The 20,467-nt window shown below is 48.0% G+C and overlaps 1 protein-coding gene and 1 long non-coding RNA gene across 21 annotated transcripts in view; both read right to left on the reverse strand.

Moving 5' to 3' along the window:
• PCBP3 (poly(rC) binding protein 3) overlaps window positions 1-20,467 on the reverse strand; it is a 192,979-nt gene that overhangs the window by 137,531 nt on the left and 34,981 nt on the right. The window contains exon 1 of one of the 20 annotated variants that reach the window (XM_074321859.1): window positions 13,366-13,384. The exons of the other annotated variants lie outside the window; for them this stretch is intronic. The gene's annotated coding sequence lies outside the window, so the exon portion shown is untranslated. Of the gene's footprint in view, window positions 1-13,365; window positions 13,385-20,467 lie in introns of those variants that run through there. 20 annotated transcript variants of the gene reach the window in all.
• LOC141569154 (uncharacterized) lies at window positions 13,663-17,796 on the reverse strand. Its single transcript, XR_012492583.1, has 2 exons — window positions 17,674-17,796; window positions 13,663-15,345 (listed from the first exon to the last, which is right to left on the reverse strand). It is a non-coding gene; the product is annotated as an uncharacterized LOC141569154 (long non-coding RNA).

The following is a 20,467-nucleotide window of genomic DNA, read 5'->3' on the forward strand; positions in this document are numbered from 1 at the left end:
CCGGGGTCACTCAGTTCCCCAGAGCTTCTGTGGGGGGAGGGCGGGCAAGGAAGACCCAGCTTCAGCCCCACACAAACCACACACCCCCAGCCCTATGCAGTAGTGTCTCTACGTAACCACACTCTCGGTGATGGCCGCAGCGGGAAAGGGGCTGGACTTCTTCATTCCTCCACCTCAAAAAGTACCATCTCCAGGCCAATCAGTGTGTGGTGAGGACATGGCAACAAGGCCAGGGAACACCGCCCAGGAGCCCCGCCTGACCTGCCGGCTGCCCTCCATCCTCCCACATGCGCGGAGCGAGTTTCCTCCGGCCGGAAGCTCAAGGTCCTGTGCACACGGCCCAGAGGGGACACAGTTTCACTTCCTACTTACACAGGTTACACTCCGTGTGTGGTTGCAGATAGGACACCGGTGTTTCAGTCCTTTGAAATTACAACTATTTAATTTTTATTATTAAATTATAAAATCCTTTATTCACTATCAACTTACACTCATTTATAAAAGGATTTTTATATCCATCTCAGCACTGGGACTTATTAAATTAAAATTTTAAACTTCATTATTTTCACCTTCTCGGTTTTCCGAGCGGGTCACTCTCGCAGCAGAATCGGACCCGGGAAACCTGGCTGGCCTCTCACAGGGCACCGAGGTTGCCCACCACACGCCTATTGGACACCTCCTCAGACACGAGCGGTTCTCCATCAGCGGAGGACGCGGGCTGTGCACACCGTGCCCTGGGACACCGAGAGCAGGCTGCCGGGGGGCGCAGGGGCCTGCTCCTGGCGTACAGCGTGGGAGGTACAGAAAAGTGCAAGGAATACATTTAGAAGCAATTGCAATTCCCAGACAGAAGTACTGACAGCAGCAGTGTTTTCTTCTAGTAGTTTCTCACTAACATTTACCTATTTTTTAAAACAAAATGAGATCAACCGCATGTGCTTTCAAAACAACGCAATATATCCATGTCTGTAATATTTGTAGAAAATGTTCATAACAGCTTATTTTTAGCCTTTTACTAACACTTACTGATATTCAAAGAAAGTTATCTATGAAAATCAAACTTATCTATTATTTGAAATTACTTACATTGTCTTTGTTTAGAAAATTGCTTCTGCATATCAAAGATCAGACTAATTTTCACATAATTCTTCTCTGATTACAAGAAAAATGTGTTTTTTCTCCTATGAGAATAAAAGTGATGTATGTTCAGTTAAGAAAACTGGGAAAACTCAGAGTGTGTGTAAACAAATACCAGTGGTGATTCCAGCTCTCAGAAAGACCCCTAAGCCTTCGGTTGTGTAACACCTCCATCAGGCCTTTGAAATGCACACACCTGCCTGGACCTGGTATCACAGGGGTTGTTTTACGTGCACTTTGACCTCATGTGCTGGGTGGGATGCTGCACCGGGAACCATTCCGCCTAACACTCCACGGGCTGTGAGAGCGGTCACGGCCTTCCGGAACCCTCTGCCAGGTATCCGGGCTGCTTCCAACTGCTAATTTGAATTCATGACGCCATGAACATTCTGTGTATGTACATTTAGTGGTTACCTCTATTCTCCTGAAGAAAAGTTCTAAAGAGCAGAATTTTCAGCCCAAATGCCTGACTATCTCTAAAGCTTCTGATCCACCAGGACAAAGGGCCTTCCAGAACCTCCTCTCCCTCCAGTCACTCTCTGCCATGTAAGAGTCCAATCTCCCTGATTCCTTGCCAAACTCCTATGCTGAACCTTCTCAAAATATATGCCAAGGAGACGGTCCCAGAACGACGGGCTGCATTATTCAGTAGCAGTGAGGTTCGCAGCGCCTCCGTCTGCTGGTACTCGTGTTCTTTTGGTGGCCTGCCTGCTCAGCACCCACCAGCGAAGTCACCAGACGACAGCCCATGGAACACATGGGAACGCTAGGAAAGGAGGACGCAGAATTAATTTCTGGCCAAAGGCTCAACAAACACACGTAAATATATTGTAGAAAAGAACAAATTCAGGTGTTTTTATATTAGAATAAGACATGTTCAACGACCCTAATAACAATCTAATTAAACTGGGAGGAAATCCCTGTGAACTCAGGGCCACAAGGTTTGTCTCTGGTCCTCTCACTGACAGAGGCCACCACAAACACGTGCAGCCCCGAGCCCCGGTTTCAGCCTCCCACACTGCTTTCTCACGAGCGCACATGCACACCTTTGCCGAGCTGCTGTCTCCATGACCTGGGGCAGGCGGAAGCCAAGGGCCTGAGACACAGAGCTCTGAGCAGAAAGCAAGTGCCCGCAGGCGTCTGGGGCAGTGCCGTGGGGCCACGGCTGCGGGCGGCTGGCACAACAGAGAATGAAACAGGGCCCAAGTCACGATCACACCACCCATCCGCCCACCTGGCTTATCTGAAGTGCAAAGCTTCGCCTTCCAGCCTGGAGCGCCCTCTGCGCTGGGGCGCAGGTAGTCCCTGGGGGCCACTGTAACCCCGCGAGGGGAAGGAACAGTGCTGGAGAAGTCATATATTCTCTAAGGTTTATTCTCTCAGGTTTTTATTCTGCATATATTCTCTAAGGTTGACATGTACTAACAAACTGTGTAATCACTATATCTCTACAGGCCCTTACTGCTAACGCACTTTAAAGACTAACCCCTAAGTGCTTCAATTGTCTCACAAGTGATTACAATGCATAGTTAACATACTGAGCCCTAAGTAACGTCCCAACAGCAAGCGCTCCTCTGGCACAAAGCCTGGGGGATGTTCCCTGGGCTTGTTTCTGGTTCTGACCCATCGGGAAATGCCCACCACACGCCCCACTTCCCTTACTGGCCTCTGAATTTGGTGTGCGGTGATCTTCCCTACAGCAATTTGGAAACCTGGTGTTCTTTCACTTTCCCGGTTTGATGTCACGATGGAGAAGTCACACCAAAATCACTGACCAGCATGTTCTGCCCTGGGTCAGCCCTCGGCTGTCCCTGCTCACCTCTCCCTCCCGGCCACGGCACACGGGCCAGCCCAAGAACACTGGCTGCTCCTGCCCTCCGCGTGGACACCCAAGGGCTGTGCACACATCACCCCCTCCCACAGCTTCCGGTCACTCGGCTCAACAGCATGCCCGTAATTGTGAGGCAAAATCGACCCCACTTCAAGATGAGAAACTGTGAAGGCGGCTAGATACAAGGGAGCAACTCCCACAGACAGGCTGTGCTCCGTGTGCCCCCCAGCCGGGTGGGACCCACACTTCTCCCCACGGCTCTGCCTTTTAGGAGTCACATTCCAGATTCTCTAGTTGGCTCTGCTGAGCTATCTGTCTGTCTGTCTCAGCACCATTACCACATTGCTCTGATGTCTGCAGTGTTCCAGAATGTTCTGATATCAAATGGGATAAGCAGCCATGCTGCTACTCTGGATACACTGTGTTTCCTCGTGACATTTAGAAGTAGCAACCAATTTCCATAAAGTATCCCATTGCAGTCACATTCATTTTTAGAAAAGTTGTAATTATAAAACATGGTTGGTAGATGACACCACTGGGAATGGCGGAATCATAACCACTGACAGCTCACTCCTCCAATACAGCAATGAGAACAATGGCAAAATGTTCATAATGAACTTTTTAAAAACTCTGAAAATTAATCAGAGGCCTGCAGTGATCCATGGATCATTTATTTATTCAAGAAAAGCAACTGGATCTTGGTGAGAACAGTCAGCGTGTGGGTTTTAACTTGCCTCCTCCCTGCCCCTCCTCCCAGTGCCAGCGCTGCCCCACTGGCCTTGGCAGGGGCAGGAGACACTGGGTGCTCCTGCAAAGCTGGGAACACCTGATTAAAAAAGAAGACAGACCCCAATTCAATTACCTCAACTTCCACCTTAAGAAACTAGAGAACCAAGAGAAAACTAAACCCCAAGTAAGCAGAGGAAGGAAATAACAAATCCTAGAGCAAAAAGGAGTGAAACAGAGAATAGAAAAACAAACCAAAAGGGAGTTCTTTGAAAAGATCAACAGAATTGATGTCTTCACCTAGACTGACTAAGAAAAACAGAATTTTGAAGAATTGAGAAGACTCAATTACTAAACTTAGAAATGAAAGAGGAAACATTATTGCCAACCTTGCAGAAATAAAAAGGATTATAAGGAAGTCTTAAGAATAAGTCTTAAGAATTTTATATCAACAAATTAGATAAATTAGATGAAACGAACGAATCCCTAGAAATAAATGCAAACTACAGAAACTGACTCAAGAAGAAATAGAGAACCTGAATAGACATAGATATCGATGATACAGATTTAGCTGTTTCGACGGAAGAGAATCACAAATCAGCAAGTAAACCCCTACACTTAACAGTCAATTGCTGGTGTGATTAAGGTGCCAAAACAATTGCATGGAGACAGACTGTTTCAACAAGCAGTGCTGGGACACCTGGATACCCACACGCAAAAGAACACATGTGGACCACTGCTTGAAATCAAGTACAAAAATTATTTCAAGACGGAGCAAAGACCCAAATGTAGGCGCTAAAATTATAGAGCTCTTAGAAGAAAACGTGAAAAATGTGAAGACATGACCTTGGATTGATTAGGCAATGGTTTTTTAGATGTCATACCAAAAGCACAAGTGACAAACGGGGAAAAAAATATACTGGACTTCAAGAACATTCAAAACTTCAGGGTTTCAAAGGACACTTCAAGAAAGTGAAAAGACAACCCACCGAATGGGAGAAAATGTCTACCAATCTGATAAGGACCTGGCATACAAGAATTCTTGTAACTCAACAATAAAAAGACAAATAACTCAAACAATGGACAAAGGCTCTGAATTCGCATTTCCCCAGGGACGCACACAGAAGTCCAGTGAGCACGTGAAGGTGCTCAATGGCACCAGTCACCAGGGAAACGCAAATCACAACCACAGTAACACACCACTTCACACCCCCCAGGACAGCGAGAATCACAAAGACCGACAATATTACGCACGCTGATGAGGAGGGACAGAAAGCGGAACCCTCACACAGTGCAGGCGGGAATGCTAACTGGTGCAGCCATTTGGGAAAACATTGGCAGTTTCTCAAAAAGTTAAACATATTGCTGCCTTGTGACCCAGTAATTCCACCCATTTACCCAAGAGAATTGGAAATAGAAATCCACTCAAAAGCCTGTAGACAAATGTGCCTAACAAAATTGTTCATAATAGCTAAAAAGTAGAAACAACCCAAATGACCATCAATGAATGAATGGATAGGTAAACTACTGTAGTCTATCCGTAGAGTGGAATATTATTCAGCCGTCACGGGGCTGAAGCCCTGACACACGCTACAACATAGAGGAACCTCAAAACCGTGATAGTAAGTGAAAGAAACCAGACACACAATACCACATATTGTTTGATTCCGTTTATATAAAACGTCCAGAATGGGCAAACCCATAGAGACTGAAAGTGGACTAATGCATCCAGGGACGGGGGAAGGGAGAACGGGAGGGACGCTAGTGGCTGCAGGGCTTCTATGGATTGTAGAAAACGTCCCGCCCAGCTCTGTGACAACACCAAAACCCTCTCAATTCCACACTTCAATGGGGTGAATTTTATAGTATGAAAGTCATACCCTGAAGACCAAGCAGTTGTCACATTTTGCTCTATTTGCCTCTGGTCTCCATTAACAGTCCTTAACGACTGCGCCCTGTACCCCAGTGCCTCACAGGTAGGTAACGAGGGCAGGGAAAGATGGCGCCGTCCTTCACACGTACGTGTTTACACCGCCACTGGCTATGTGATACCCAACAACAACACCATACGCACCCACACTTTCCCAACTTGGTTTTTTAATGAGATTTATGCATCTTGAAACGCGTAGATCTAATTCATTAATTCTAGTGCTGAATGATTTTTGACGATATGAATAAAACCAGTGTCCGGGCTCCCGTACCGAGGCCTGTGAGACGGTTTCCGCTGTGCTGCCGTTACAAACACTGTCGCACCACATCCCTCAGGCACTGTGAGTTCTTCCTCAGCAAAGGCCTGAGAATGGCACTGACGGGTCACATGACAGACACATTATCAACTTCACTTACGGTTACACCAATCAGTATCCAAGAGCAAGGGGTAAGGGTTTCCACTTTCCACACCTCACCGACATTTATTAACTGACTTCATACTTGCCAATCTGACAAATGTGGAACAGTCTCTCATTGTTTTAATCCATGGTTCACGGGTTAATAGGAAAAATTGAACAGTTTTCATACATTTATAACCTTTCTGGTTTCCTCATTTCACTCTGTCTTTTTACAGATTCTCTCTAGATCTTTGATATTTATCCTTTTCAAGTTCTATGACTTTCAAAAATATCCTCTTCTCTGTAGTCTGTCTTTTAATTCTATAAATATTATCTACCATAGATGATTTTTCTATTTAATATAGTCAAATAAACCAGTGTTTTTCCTTACAGTTTGTGCTTTTTGTGCCTGGTTTAAGAAACTCATCTGCACCCAGATAGCCTTGTCAAAGATCCAATGTCAGAGATTGACATTCTATGGTCTTTTTGATAATCTTTCTTCTACAAGTTTTAGTTTTGCCTTTCACACTCAGGGTTGTATTCTAGCTAGAATTCAGTCTCATGTATGAAGCATTAGATGAGGACCTAATTTTCCTCACCATACGGGCAGACAATCATCCCAGCAATATTTACCAAAAGGTCTATCCTTTCCCTGTGGACATGTAATGCAATAGCCAAGGTTATGAATTCCTATGTGTGAGTGTGCGTGTTTTGGGGGGGCAGGGGAGGGGGGTGTATAGATGGATGGGTGTAGATAGGAGTATGTACGGGTGTGGGGGGGTTGTGGGGGTGTGTGTGGGGGTACGTTCCCTAACTCTGTTGCACTGACATATTTGTCTGTCCCTAGGTCAATAATACAAATCCTAAATATCACACCTCTATAAGCTTTGACATCTGAAAGGGCAAGTCTCCTTTTTTCAAAATTACTTCCTATTTTGGTCCCTTACTGTTCATCTGCATTTTAGGATCAGCTTTTCAAAACCCATGCGAAGCACTGACAGGATCTGGTTTTGAGCTTAACTGACAAATGTCCTCTTTAAATATCGATTGTTCACATCCTTAACAAAATAGAGCTAACACTGTTTAGGTCTTTTTTTTCTTTGATCAATCTTACTAAAGGTTTGACAATGTTGTTTTTCTTTACAAAGAACCAGCCTTTTATTTTACTACTTCTATTTTCTCTCTTCCCCGTTTCACAGATTTCTGTTATTACATTTGTAATTTCCTTCCTTCTGTTTTCTTTTGCTCTCCTAACTTAACATGGAGACTTACCTGATCAATTTTGAACCTTTGTTCTTTTCAAATACCTAACTCCGAGTATATAAATTTGCCCTCAAACACCACCACAATTGACAAGCCTTACTTTACGTTGTTAGTCAGTCAGTTCTAGGTTTTTCCATTGTGACTTCCTCTTTAATTAGAATGATTTTTAGTGGGGTGTTTCTTTTTTTATGTCGAATATATAAACTTTCCTTCTTTGTGCTTTTATCGCTGATTTCTCACTCAACTTCACCGGGTCAGAGGGCATGGTCTGAATGAGACTGACTTTGTGACCAAATACAAGGTCAGATTTTGAAAACGTTTCACGTGCTTCAAGAGAGTATGTATTCCCTAGTCAGCTGCATTTTTTTTTTAATATGACCAAGAGATAGCGCTGGTTCAAATCTTGTATATTTTACTTACATGTTTGCATATGACCTATCAATTCCTGAGAAAGGAATTAAAATAACCCATATGACTGCAGATTTGTTCATTTCTCCTCGTAACTCACCCAATTTTTCTATACATTTTGAGGTTTAGATACTATGTATACTGTGTATGTATACATAAATTCTGAATTAGACTATCTTTATCATGACCATTTTCTCATCAGATAGAAAGTACATTTTACATCAAAAAGCTTCGTGTGTCTATGCATTCATCTGGTATTCACAGAGCTATGCCAGTTTGGTTGCATGTGTTAACTGCCTGGCATATTTACTGTATATGTCTTGTCGGACACGCTTCCAAATAATATCACTGAAAACAGCTGAGCGGATCTTGTATTGTTTAAGTCCAATCTTAAGACCGCTGTCTTCCTCAGCTCGCTGGGTGCCCGGAGACACAGGACCTCCTGGAGGGCTGGTGGCGCAGGGTTTGAGACAGGAGTGGGAGGGCGCAGCTCCGAGGCTGCTGGCCTTAGCAACTAGGCCATGGAGTTTCGACAGGAAGCTCGAGACTCCAGTTTTGGACCTGTTACATCCAAGATGCTTGTCAGCCTGGCATCGACTAGAGGGCCCAAATAGGCAAAAAGACAAACCTGTCTAGCGCTGATGGGAGAGGCCCACCCAGGGTGGGGATCGTCAGAGCAGACGGGGGCGGGGGTGGAGGGGGAGATGAGAGCCCCGAGGGAGGAGCAGGCACCATTGGCCACAGGAGCGTCCAGTGCATTCCAGGCTGTGTGCGGAGACCATCAGCCCTTTGGGGCAAATGACAAAGCAAAGGGCAGAAACAAACCCCCAAAACTGAGACAAAGTACAAACACAGTTGGAGTTTGATCGAGCGCTCTGTGCATGTCCCACCCCCAGCTGTCCTGGTGACAGGCCCCCTTCCCTAAGCCAACAAGGAGGCCACCACTACATGCAGGAGGCGAACAGAAACCAGAGGCTGAGCCAGGACGGCCAGGTGGGAGGAGCCACTCACTGAAGCAGACAGAGCAGGCCCTGAAGAAAGCAACCTGCGTGTAACTCAGAAGGGCACACCTCCACCTGTGCCCCAGGAGAGCTGTGGGATGGGGCTGACCGGGCCAGGTCAGGGTGGGGGAGGAGCCACCCAAGTGCACGTCTTCACTGTCACTCTCCCTGCCATCTTCATCAGGCAGAGCCCACAAACTGGGGTGATGCAGACCCTCCCCCCGCGGGCCCTCCTGGCACAGCTGGCACGGCAGCACGCCGACAGGGTCCTGCCTCCAGAGCCCACACAGAACAGAGAGTCCACAGGGTGGGCAAAGCCTCCAGGGGCCCACACTCAGGCGAGAGCTGCGTGCCGACAGCCGTAATGCCAGGCAGGGCAGATTCATCCCCCTCTGCCTCGTGCGGGAAACGAGTGAGCTCCAGTCATCACCAGGAGACACGGCTTCCCCCTGGCTGGCCAGGGCGAGCTGCGAGGCCGGACCAGGCATGTTTGCACCGGGCCCTGAGGGCAGGACTGGCTACACAGAGTCTGCAGAGGGGCAGTGCCGACGGATGGGAAACAAGAACCAGCTCAGGAGCTCAGCCCAGTCTGATGGGAACATAGAGTAAAAGCAGGAGAGGTGGCGGTGGAGCCGGAGAGCCGAGCGCAGGCCGAGGCCAGAAGACCAGACTGCGGCGGAAGGGCTGGCGCTCCGGCTTTATCAGAAGATAATAGGTTGCCAAGGACAACTTCAGCCCCGTGGGGACATGTTGAACCTGAAATTACACCACTACTAGAGTAACTTCCTCAAGTCTAAGTGACCCATTTATCCCCAGATGCCCAGGGGCTGCGGGGAGATGACACAGAAGTGACAGCGAAGCAACCCTCACTAAAAACGTGTGGTCACCATCCGCACATAGATGGAGATCCGGGGACCAGCTCCAGCTAATAAGACGCAGGGGGCGTCCCACACCAGTGCTTATGCTGTCGAGGGAAGACTCGGAGACAAGTCATTCGGAAAAGAAAAGGCTGACTTGAAAGAGACACAGGAGGGCCAGTCTTCCAAACCGGCTTGCCAAATGAAAACCACAGCAAAGTTGAACATTTGGGAATCTAGGGAAGTACAAGTTAAAACGAGCTACAACTACACACTGACTAGCACTGTTAGATTCAAAACACTGACGACACCCAATGCTGACACGGGCTCAGGGCAGCAGGACGTCACTCTCGTCCATTTCTAATGGGAATGGAAAACGGAGCAGCCACTCTGACAGCTTCTTACAAAACTAAACAAGTCTTACCATGATCCAGCATTTGCTCCCTGGTATTTGCCCAAATGAGTTGAAAACGTAATGCCCAAACAAAAACCCGCACACAAATGTTTACAGCAGTTTTATTCATAACTGCCAAAGACTGGAAGCGACAAGATGTCCTTCAATACGTGAGCGGATAAACTGGCACATTCACACAATGGAACTCAGCAATAAAAGAAAGGAGCTACCAGGCCACAAAAATCTCCCAATGAATCTTAATACACACTGCTGAGTACGAGAAGCCAACGAGAAAGCTGCATGCTGTATGACTCCAGCTGCATGACATTCTGGAAAAGGTGCAGATGGCAAACACGTCAGTGGTTACCTGGGCTCGGGGAGGGGCTGGCAGGGTACAGCCCAAGGGAGTTTTAGGGCGATGGTGATAGTAACACAGTAAGCATTTCTCAGAAGTCATAGAACGTTAAAGCACAAAAGCAAAGCTTAATGTCTGCAACTTTTTAAAAGGTCACTTAGACGCCAGGGGACACTCCGGATGGAATGGTGGAACGGGTTACAAATGCAGGACACAACATGGGGAGTTGGGGGGGACAGGGTGCTGCCCCGAGTCACCCGGAGATGAGCAGAGTCTGTAAGAGCAAAGGCAAGAGGGACTGTGCGAGAGGTGAGCTGTGCCTGTGACGCAGGACCCGAGCACCTGAGGGAGCGGATGGCGACGGGCCAGGTGTCTCCTGTGGGAGGGGAGGCTGCACGTAGCAAGGGCAGGAGGCTGGATGGTCCCTGTGCGGTGGCTCCAGCTTAGCTCAGTGTAGATGCCGACAGCTGCATACAGGAGCACGGAGGGATGTGTGTAGACACAGGCTGACACACACACACACACACACACACACACACACACACGTCTCCCCGCTCTGTCAGCTGAGAGCTCCCGGAAGCAACACCACCCCGACAGCAAATCACACGCACACCGGCACCCACTTTCTTCCGTTCTCGAACACCTTTCTTTCATGAGAGGAACCAGGCTCCTTGGAGAAGTGACTGATTCTGGGACAGGGCAGGGAATACGCAAATGAGCCTGGAGCAGCTTGTGGGGCCAGGAAGTAGGAAAGTGCTAAACACACACAAACAAAACACCCCAGGCTGATGGGGTGCCTCAAAGAGTTACAGGAGTCAACTGAAAGCGCTCCCATGACAGAAGCTGCAGCAGGTCCAGCCCCGAGTCTAAAATCAACATCCACGTGTCACACAGACGTGAATAAATGACTGGCGAGTCCGTGGGGAGAAGAGGAAACTCCCGTGCAGACACTCCACGTGCCTTCTCTGGCCGCCCCATTCTCTGGGTGGGACACACTGTCCCCCTAGGTGTGGGCTGTGCACGGCGACCTCTGGCCACAGAGGACGGGGGAAAGAGTGGTGTGGAGTGGAGGGGCTGGACAGACTCCTCTCCGCCGGGGCCACGGTCAGCACCAAGGACGGTCATGGTGATGAGACGGAGCCTTGATGTGTGATGGGAATGCACGTGACCTCTGTGGCCTCCCTCCCGACAACCGACACGCCCAGTCTGTTCATGAGAAAAACATCAGGTAAATTTCTATAGAGGGGCACGCTACAAAATACCTGACCCCTAGTCCTCAAAACAGTCAAGGTCCTCAACAACGAAGTCTAATAAACTATCACAACCCAAAGAGCCTAAAAAGACGCGATGACTGAATGTCATGTGGTGTCCTGATGGGATTCTGGGACAGGAAAATAACATTAGGAAAACACTAAGGAAATCTACAGGATAAACTTCAGTTAATAGTAATGTATGAACATCTATCCGTTAATTATGACAAATGTTAAATTGGGTGTGAGGTATACACAGATTCTCTGTACTATCTTTATAATAATTCTGTAAATCTAAAACTGTGCTAAAATAAAAAGCTTATTTTTTAAGAAAACCAGCAGTTAAAGGAAAAACCAAGCAAAGTCACCAGGTTCTCAGTGGTCTGTTCACAGTGTGTAAACAGCACCTTTCTCAGAGCACTGCCACGTTCAGAAACACTGTCGTGTATCTTCGGACATCAGTGTTGCAGAAGCCTGAGTGAAGGTGTCCGTGCTAGAAGGTCCAAATTCACAGGAAATGCTCCAGGGCCTCCCGCTGGGGCGCCATGTAACTTGTGGAGCATCTAAGAGGCAAAGCGTTTTCCCGCAGACTCAGGCGTGTCATCTGCTTTCATAATAAAAGCAGAACAAAGTGTCAGCTTCGCCTCAATATTTCTAATTCTTACACTGAATTTCAGCATGGGAAACTGAATATTCTAGAAGACAGACTCCCAGTTCTGGACATGAGAAAATGTCTTCACACTTGCTGGTCACCCCTCAGCAGCCATCTACCCCCTTTGCTGAGCCCTTCTGACACGACACGCTAGGTGCTTCGTGAGCATGGCCACTCTCCTCACACCAACTCAGCAAGACGGACTAGAATTTCCATTTTCCAGATGTGGAAACTGAGGCCCAGAAAGGCTAAGTGCTTTGTCCACCAGCTGTGTGGACGGTAAGCAGGGGGCCAATCTCTGAACTCCGGCCAGCCAGGCAATGAGGCTGGGCCAGTGTGTCCCCTCAGGCCAGGTCCTGCTTGTGGCCCCCTGGCCTCTGCACACAGCCAGGGCTCAGCGAGGTGGCCTGCCAGCCAGGGCTTTGCCCGGCGATGGAGCAGAGCCCGCTGGTCAGGTGGACAGTTCTGTGAACACTGCAAATGTTCCCAGGGGAACAACAGATTCTTCCTACATGGAGAAAGATCAGGAGTCATCGTGAGTCTGTGCCCTTGAAACACAGCCAGGGTCTAAAAGCTTTTACAGAACCACATGCCTCTCAGTCATCAATACACCATTAGATCCTGGACGTTAATTCCCTAAAAGTATTGCCGAACCTTTGAAGGATTAACCCTTTACCGTATTAAACCGTCCCCGCCCGTCAGCCACAGTTGCTGGCTTTCTCTTTCCAACTTAAACGAGACACCGATTTCATTTTTCTGCCTTCATGACAGAAACATTACTTAGATAAAGCAATGTTTTGCGAGTGAGCCCTCTCCCTTTATTTCCTGAATAGCAGGAGGACCGTTTCAGTTTCCAAAAGTTCTATGGCTCCACAACCTCAAGCAGCAAAAACAGTGGTGTTCCCCTCCCAGGCTGCTTGATCAAAAACTGGGTCCCTGGAAGATTTGGAAAGTCACAAAGTCTCCCCAGAGAATTGGAAGGGGTTTTTAGAAGTCATCTAACCTAACTGCCCAGGCCTGGGGACTCTTGTTGGCCACCCTCCCTCTGCCCCCTCCTCCCACAAGGTGGTCCCAGCCTCGTGGAACACTGCCACAGCCCGAGCCCCATCCCCACTTGCCCCACCCTCACCCCCACCCTCACGGTAACCCAATGCCCTCCCTCACCTGACACTGCGATCCTGAGTGTGCTGCTGTCACACAGAACCAGTCCAATCCTTTTTCCAAATCTGAGCCTTTCAAACAGGGCACTGCTGGCGCCTCCTCCCAGGGACAGCCTTTCCCAAGTGGGACTGGCCTTCTTTGGTCTGGCACGGCAGTCAGAAAAGTCTGAGCTGGATCTAGACACAGTTACCACTGGAACGACCTTGTGACTCTTCTAAACCTCTGTGAGGGCCAGCCGCCACGAGTCGATGGGTTCCCGAATGGGGAGTGGGAATGAATAAAAGACACTCTCACATATGATGGCGATCGCGGAACTTCAGTGATCCTGAAGACACTAAGTTTATTTTACTGCACCCATATAAGCAGTTTGAGCACGTGCAAGTATGTATTAACATAACAAATGTAAATTCTTTAGCTTTCACATAGAGGATACAAAATTCACCGAAACTCACAAGTAATTATCTTATCAATTGCCCTGATAGGCATCAGCCTTCTGTGTCTGGGAACTGGCCGCTCCCACCAAATTCCTCAGCAGCTTACAAGCTCAAGCTCCCCTCAGGTGCAGGCAGAGACAATTGCCTCAGGGGGAGGAAACAGGTAGCATAAACCGAGCCATTCTGCAAAGCTCAGAGTTTCCTGTAACCATGGCTCCCCACATCTCCCCCTTTTTTATTTTATATGAACAAAATCCATCCAGTCAGGATGGTGAGGTGACGGCGCCTGTCTTAGGCATCCCAGGACGCCTGCCTCAACTTACCCGTCATTGGTACTCATATTTTATCATACAAGCCCTGTCTTAGGTGTTGAAGCGGCTCCCAAGTATTTGCCCGTCCTTGACTAACCCGTCCCTCATAAATGCACAGGGGTGAGAGTCTTAAGACTTGCCTTAAGCTCAAGCTGATGGATGTCTAATGAGGATGGGGAGTAGGCACAGAACCAAACAGACACAGAAGCCCAATAAACCTACTCAAAGCATACTCAATTTCTTTAAAAACCTGCAAACTTCTTTCAGCATACCAAGGTCCAGAAATATTAACAGGAAGCATAACAAAAGATGGTTGTTTAAGTATCATAACATGAGTTCCTAATGGTACCCAAGAAATACAATTTGCTAAAGAACAATTACTACAGGATACACTAAATTGATTTCCTATAAAGTGTACATTAACATTTCCAATCAACAGTGCATAAGGGGAAGGAACACAAGCAGATATATTAACAGTCTTAGCAACAGTAGTCCAATCTCTAGTCCCATCTTTCAAGACACTCACATGACTGCAGGGAGTGCCTGATTTACAGAACTCAACTATTTGAACAACTTCACGTATTACTCCCATAAGCCTCCATAATGAATTTTGCTGATATTGTGTATCAGAAGTCCAAAGTCCAGAAATCAGTTCTCAAGCCCATCCTGACTGGTTACTTCTTGACCAGTTAATGATGTATCTGCCTGTTCCAGGAATGTCATAACGAACAGGATCATTGCCAGGACAGTCTCTCCATGGGACAGTCTCAATATTTAATTTCAATCTTTTATTGCAAGATGGATGTGATGGAGGGATGGGCAGATTTATTCTGTGTCCTCCTGACCAATCACCTAGCATATTAAGACGAACAGTCCATCCAACTAAAGAGTCATTAATGTGCATAGTGACAGGAGAACTACGCAAGCACCAAGATGTTGACCTATTATTTGCAATACAAATAGGCAAACCTGTTCCTGTACCATTATAAGTAAAATTCTTTTCTAGTTGTTGTTTTATGTGTCCATCAGAGGGCAATCCTAAGGCCTGAGTATCATTAACATAGACTGGAATCTCAGGACCGTCCCACACAGCGGGGTGGAGGATTGGTGGATCAGGTACATAGGCCCAATACGTCTGGTCAGGTTCCGCTTGGCAAAGCATCAGTAGCATCATCAATGGGCTGAGGGTCCACATGTCGCACCAATCTTTCTGGCAGCCACCGAGGGCCTTCTGCATCCTGTGGAAAAACACATACATGTCCTCGTCCCCATATGAGGACTGGATCTGGGCCTTGCCAAGAGCCCGTAAGTGGGTCTTTCCATTTGACCAAAGCCTGTGGGGCAGTAGAAGGATGCCAAAAGCGCTCTGCAGCACTCTTGCCATGGGCATCCAAGGTCAAAAAATTTTGAATAAAGAGAGAATGAGACAAATAATTATGAGGCGTCAGGGGATATAACTCCCCCTTTTTTATTTTTTGCAAATTAACTTTTAATGTACCATGAGTACGCTCAACAATCCCTTGTCCTTGGGGATTGTAAGGAATGCCAGTAACATGATTGATCGAAAATTGCTGGCAAAATAGAGCAAATTTTTTGCTGGTATAACCTGAGCCATTATCTGTTTTAAGTTTTTTAGGAGTTCCAATCATGGCAAATGCAGCAAGACAATGTCTAATTACATGAAATGTGGCTTCTTTCCATAATATTTTCGAGCTTCTAAGCGGCTCTCCTGAATTAAACTGGCCACAAATTCATAATAAGGTGTAAGATTCTTTTGTGCAGCCACATGGAGGTGTATCCATCTAAGTGGCCCTTCTTGCCACAACACTGCTGTGGGTGTATGTTTGGTGTCTAAAACATACACATATAGAGGTTTAGAATAATCTAAAAAAGAAACATGCTGTTGCTGAATGGCTTCCTCATCCTTAGAAAGAGCCTTCCGTGCAGGCTCAGTAAGAGACCTGGGCGAGGTCGGATCAGAATCTCCTTTTAAAATTTCAAACAGTGGTTTAAGATCTCCAGTAGTTAGTCCCAAAGAAGGGCGCAGCCAATTAATATCTCCCAACAGTTTCTGAAAATCATTAAGAGATTTAAGATGATCTTTTTTAAGCTCTATTTTTTGTGGAGTGAAATACTGAGCAAATAACTGAAATCCCAAGTAAGAATAAGGCTCACTTCTCTGTACTTTCTCAGGTGCAATAATAAGACCTGAGGCTAGAAGATTCTTTTTCATATCTGCAAAGCAAGCTAACAACATTCCTTCTTTCTTACAAGCCAATAAGATGTCATCCATATAATGAATGATATACACAGAAGGAAACTGTTTTCTGGTGTTATCAATTGCTTCACTAACAAACTTTTGACATAAAGTGGGGCTGTTTGCCATACCTTGGGGAAAGGCAAGCATGAGCAATAAGCTTCCAATCCTCTGGAGGGGTGGCTTCAGTAGACAGAACATCCAAAATTGCCATGGTAAAAGGGGCAATAGGTCCATACTGCACACAAGCCTCTTTCAATTCTTTTATCTGCTTCCACTGGAAAGGCCTCCAATCCCTAACCCTACGTCCTGCCTGATCATATCTTTCAAAAATAGGATATACGCCAAACTGCTCTGTAGATTCCCCTTGCTTGTGAGCCTCTTCACAAGCTATTTGAAGAGGGGATAGTACAACAGAGTCCGATCCTGGCTTAACATAACTTGGCGAAGGCTCTGCAGGCATGTCCCAAACCGGGGACTGCGGCGGAGGTCTCCACCTACAGGACTCCTCAGGAGGTGGTGCAGAGGGATCAACTATGGGGGGATCTTTACCCCGAGGACAATTTCCTCCGTCTACAGCAACTTTAAGTTCTATCAACTGTCCCTGAATCTTTTTTATTTGATCTGCAAGAGAAAGTGCAGTATCTGCAAGTTGCTCGTCCTCCCGAGCCACAGCCACTAAAGGAGGGTTTTGTCCCTATCATATTTGGCTCCCTCATCTTCTAATTTTTCCTGATCCTGAGGTTTTAAATCTTCCCGGTGCTCGACCGGAGTTTCCTGATAAACAGGCTCTTTATTAACCTTAAGAACTCCCTCTAACAACTTTGCGCTCTCTCCCTCCTCATCACCGGCTTGTTTCACTTTCTCTAATTTGCATTCCTCATGTTTAAGGTTCAAACAGTCTCGGATCAAAGTCCACAGTCCAAATGTTTCAATCGGAACCTGCTGAGGCCCGTGGTCAGTGTAAAAATCCTTTAACTGTTTTCCCACTTTCTGCCAGGTTCCCAGACTGACCGTTCCTTCTTCAGGAAACCACGGACAAACTTCTTTTATAAATTCTAAAAACTTATCTAACTGTTCTCTGCTCACCCGACAGCCATGGGCGGCAAGCAATTTCTTAAGTCCTCTAACATACAGGTCCTTGCTGCTGGCGTGACCCATTCTTTTCCCTAACTCGGTCCTTCTTTCAAACAAAGAAACAATCAGGTGCCCTTCTGGATTGGGGCCCAATCAAGCTCCGTGACAAAAAGTCGTGGAACTATCAATCATTCACACATTCATTCAACCGAGGGGATCGTGTCTCACTCACCGTGCATCCACTGATTCAGCTCTAATGAGCCGGGGCCCTTTCCACGCGGTGTTCCTCACTGTTACCCCCGTATTCGAGCCCCACGTTGGGCGCCAAGTGCGACGGGCCAGCCGTCACGAGTCGGTGGGTTCCCGAATGGGGGAGTGGGAATGAATAAAAGACACTCTCACATATGATGGCGATCGCGGAACTTCAGTGATCCTGAAGACACTAAGTTTATTTTACTGCACCCATATAAGCAGTTTGAGCACGTGCAAGTATGTATTAACATAACAAATGTAAATTCTTTAGCTTTCACATAGAGGATACAAAATTCACCGAAACTCACAAGTAATTATCTTATCAATTGCCCTGATAGGCATCAGCCTTCTGTGTCTGGGAACTGGCCGCTCCCACCAAATTCCTCAGCAGCTTACAAGCTCAAGCTCCCCTCAGGTGCAGGCAGAGACAATTGCCTCAGGGGGAGGAAACAGGTAGCATAAACCGAGCCATTCTGCAAAGCTCAGACTTTCCTGTAACCATGGCTCCCCACAAGATAAAGCAATGTTTTGCGAGTGAGCCCTCTCCCTTTATTTCCTGAATAGCAGGAGGACCGTTTCAGTTTCCAAAAGTTCTATGGCTCCACAACCTCAAGCAGCAAAAACAGTGGTGTTCCCCTCCCAGGCTGCTTGATCAAAAACTGGGTCCCTGGAAGATTTGGAAAGTCACAAAGTCTCCCCAGAGAATTGGAAGGGGTTTTTAGAAGTCATCTAACCTAACTGCCCAGGCCTGGGGACTCTTGTTGGCCACCCTCCCTCTGCCCCCTCCTCCCACAAGGTGGTCCCAGCCTCGTGGAACACTGCCACAGCCCGAGCCCCATCCCCACTTGCCCCACCCTCACCCCCACCCTCACGGTAACCCAATGCCCTCCCTCACCTGACACTGCGATCCTGAGTGTGCTGCTGTCACACAGAACCAGTCCAATCCTTTTTCCAAATCTGAGCCTTTCAAACAGCACGCACTCGTAGCACTGGGGGTGGGGAAGGGGCGAAGGAGGGCAGGGCACTGCTGGCGCCTCCTCCCAGGGACAGCCTTTCCCAAGTGGGACTGGCCTTCTTTGGTCTGGCACGGCAGTCAGAAAAGTCTGAGCTGGATCTAGACACAGTTACCACTGGAACGACCTTGTGACTCTTCTAAACCTCAGTGTCCTCCTCACGTGTGAGTCACCTGCTTCCCGGGGCTGCATGAGCAGTCACAGGGCAGCACAGGTGAGTGAGTACTCAGCACTGCGGCCGGGCAGGTGGGTCAGTGCCCCGCTCTTGACACTGGAGATCTGCCTGCACATGCCAGCGACATCCCCACTCTCTGACTCCCTCCCCAGAAGCCTAACAACAAGTATGCAGCACGCTGAGGCAGGACTATCACCTCCACCATCTGTATGCCATGCTCCTAATAATACAACCTGTATGGTCCAACTGCCCTCTAGGACCAACCTGATAATGCCTCGCAGGTGGACCATGTGCAATGGCCCACAGCCTCTCAAAACAGGGCCAGAGAGCTCATTGGAGATGCAGAGTCCCAGGCGTCGCTCCTACTGGGTCAGAATCTGCAGTTTTAGAATCCCAGTAATTCATGTGCACACTAAAGCTGGAGAAGCACGGGCCTAGATCCCTAGAGACCAAACACATTTCAATTGCAAGGTTTCTGTTAGGGACTATTCCAGACTAGAAAGCATTCTTTCCTCCCCAATCCTGCTATTAATAACGTGTGTACACACTCAGTCAGTATGAAGAGTAAACAGAGACTGGCTCCGAGGGCCTGGAAATAAGAGTTGTAAAAAGAAAAACTAAGTGTGCTGACAAGCCTCGGAACCACGAGGCTCCCTGCCATCTTCTCACCAGCCTCCTTCTAAGCACTTCGTACTGTTTGATCAAAGTCAGCAGAGATAACTATTGACTTTTTACAGAAGCAAACACCCAGTTCCTAGAGGTAAGTGCCACCAGGAACTGGAACAGTCTCACTGAATAAGGAGAAGAGGAAGCCACTGGCGTTTCCTGACATGCCCGGAAAGCAGGAGAGCTCAGCCCTCGCCCAGCGGCCCCACGCCACCTCCCTCAGCCGGCTGGGGCCTCTTCATCTAAGCGGCTGAAAAGGCTCCCGTGCCATCTGGGACCTGTGTTAACTGAACCAGCTCTTGCTGATTAAGCCCAAATCTTTCCTCATCCTGGAGCATTTCCTGCATGGAGGGGTGGAGGGGCGGGAGCAAGTGGGCGTGGGCAGGGAAAGGAAGCGCAGCCCCAGTGGCAGTAAGGACCTCTACCACACGCCAGCGAGCTGGGCTCTGGCTGCTAGAAAGCAGCCCACCTGGGACCCGGGCAGCATAGCACAGAGGGTCAGCCTGCCCCCTGGACTGCAGCCTGGGGACCTGGCACAGCTGCTCGCCAAAAGCCCCAGGTGACTCTCAAGTGCAGTCGGGGTGGAGCAGGGCAGCTCCAGGAGAAGGGGCTACAGGGTCCAGGGCTCATCACCACCGGCGCTCTGCAGCTACGGGGGTATTTTCTAAACCACAGCACTGCTAAGTGATGGCGCAAGGGACCGCTTGGAGACTAGGGGTCCTGAGTGGTGGAAGTCTAAGAAGACGAAGGTCCTTTCCAAGACTGGCTGGCGCTCCCACGACATAAGCGCACGCGCACAAAAGCGAGTCCGTCCCAACACTAGACGCCCTCTGTCCTCTCCCACCTCTAAGCGGACCAAACTGCTGAACCTACAGCCCAGACAACATCTCACTCCTGCCTCCCAGGCTAGTACAGGGGTC

Source organism: Rhinolophus sinicus, linkage group LG01 (assembly GCF_036562045.2).
Source record: "Rhinolophus sinicus isolate RSC01 linkage group LG01, ASM3656204v1, whole genome shotgun sequence".
In the NCBI taxonomy this organism is placed as follows: domain Eukaryota; kingdom Metazoa; phylum Chordata; class Mammalia; order Chiroptera; family Rhinolophidae; genus Rhinolophus; species Rhinolophus sinicus.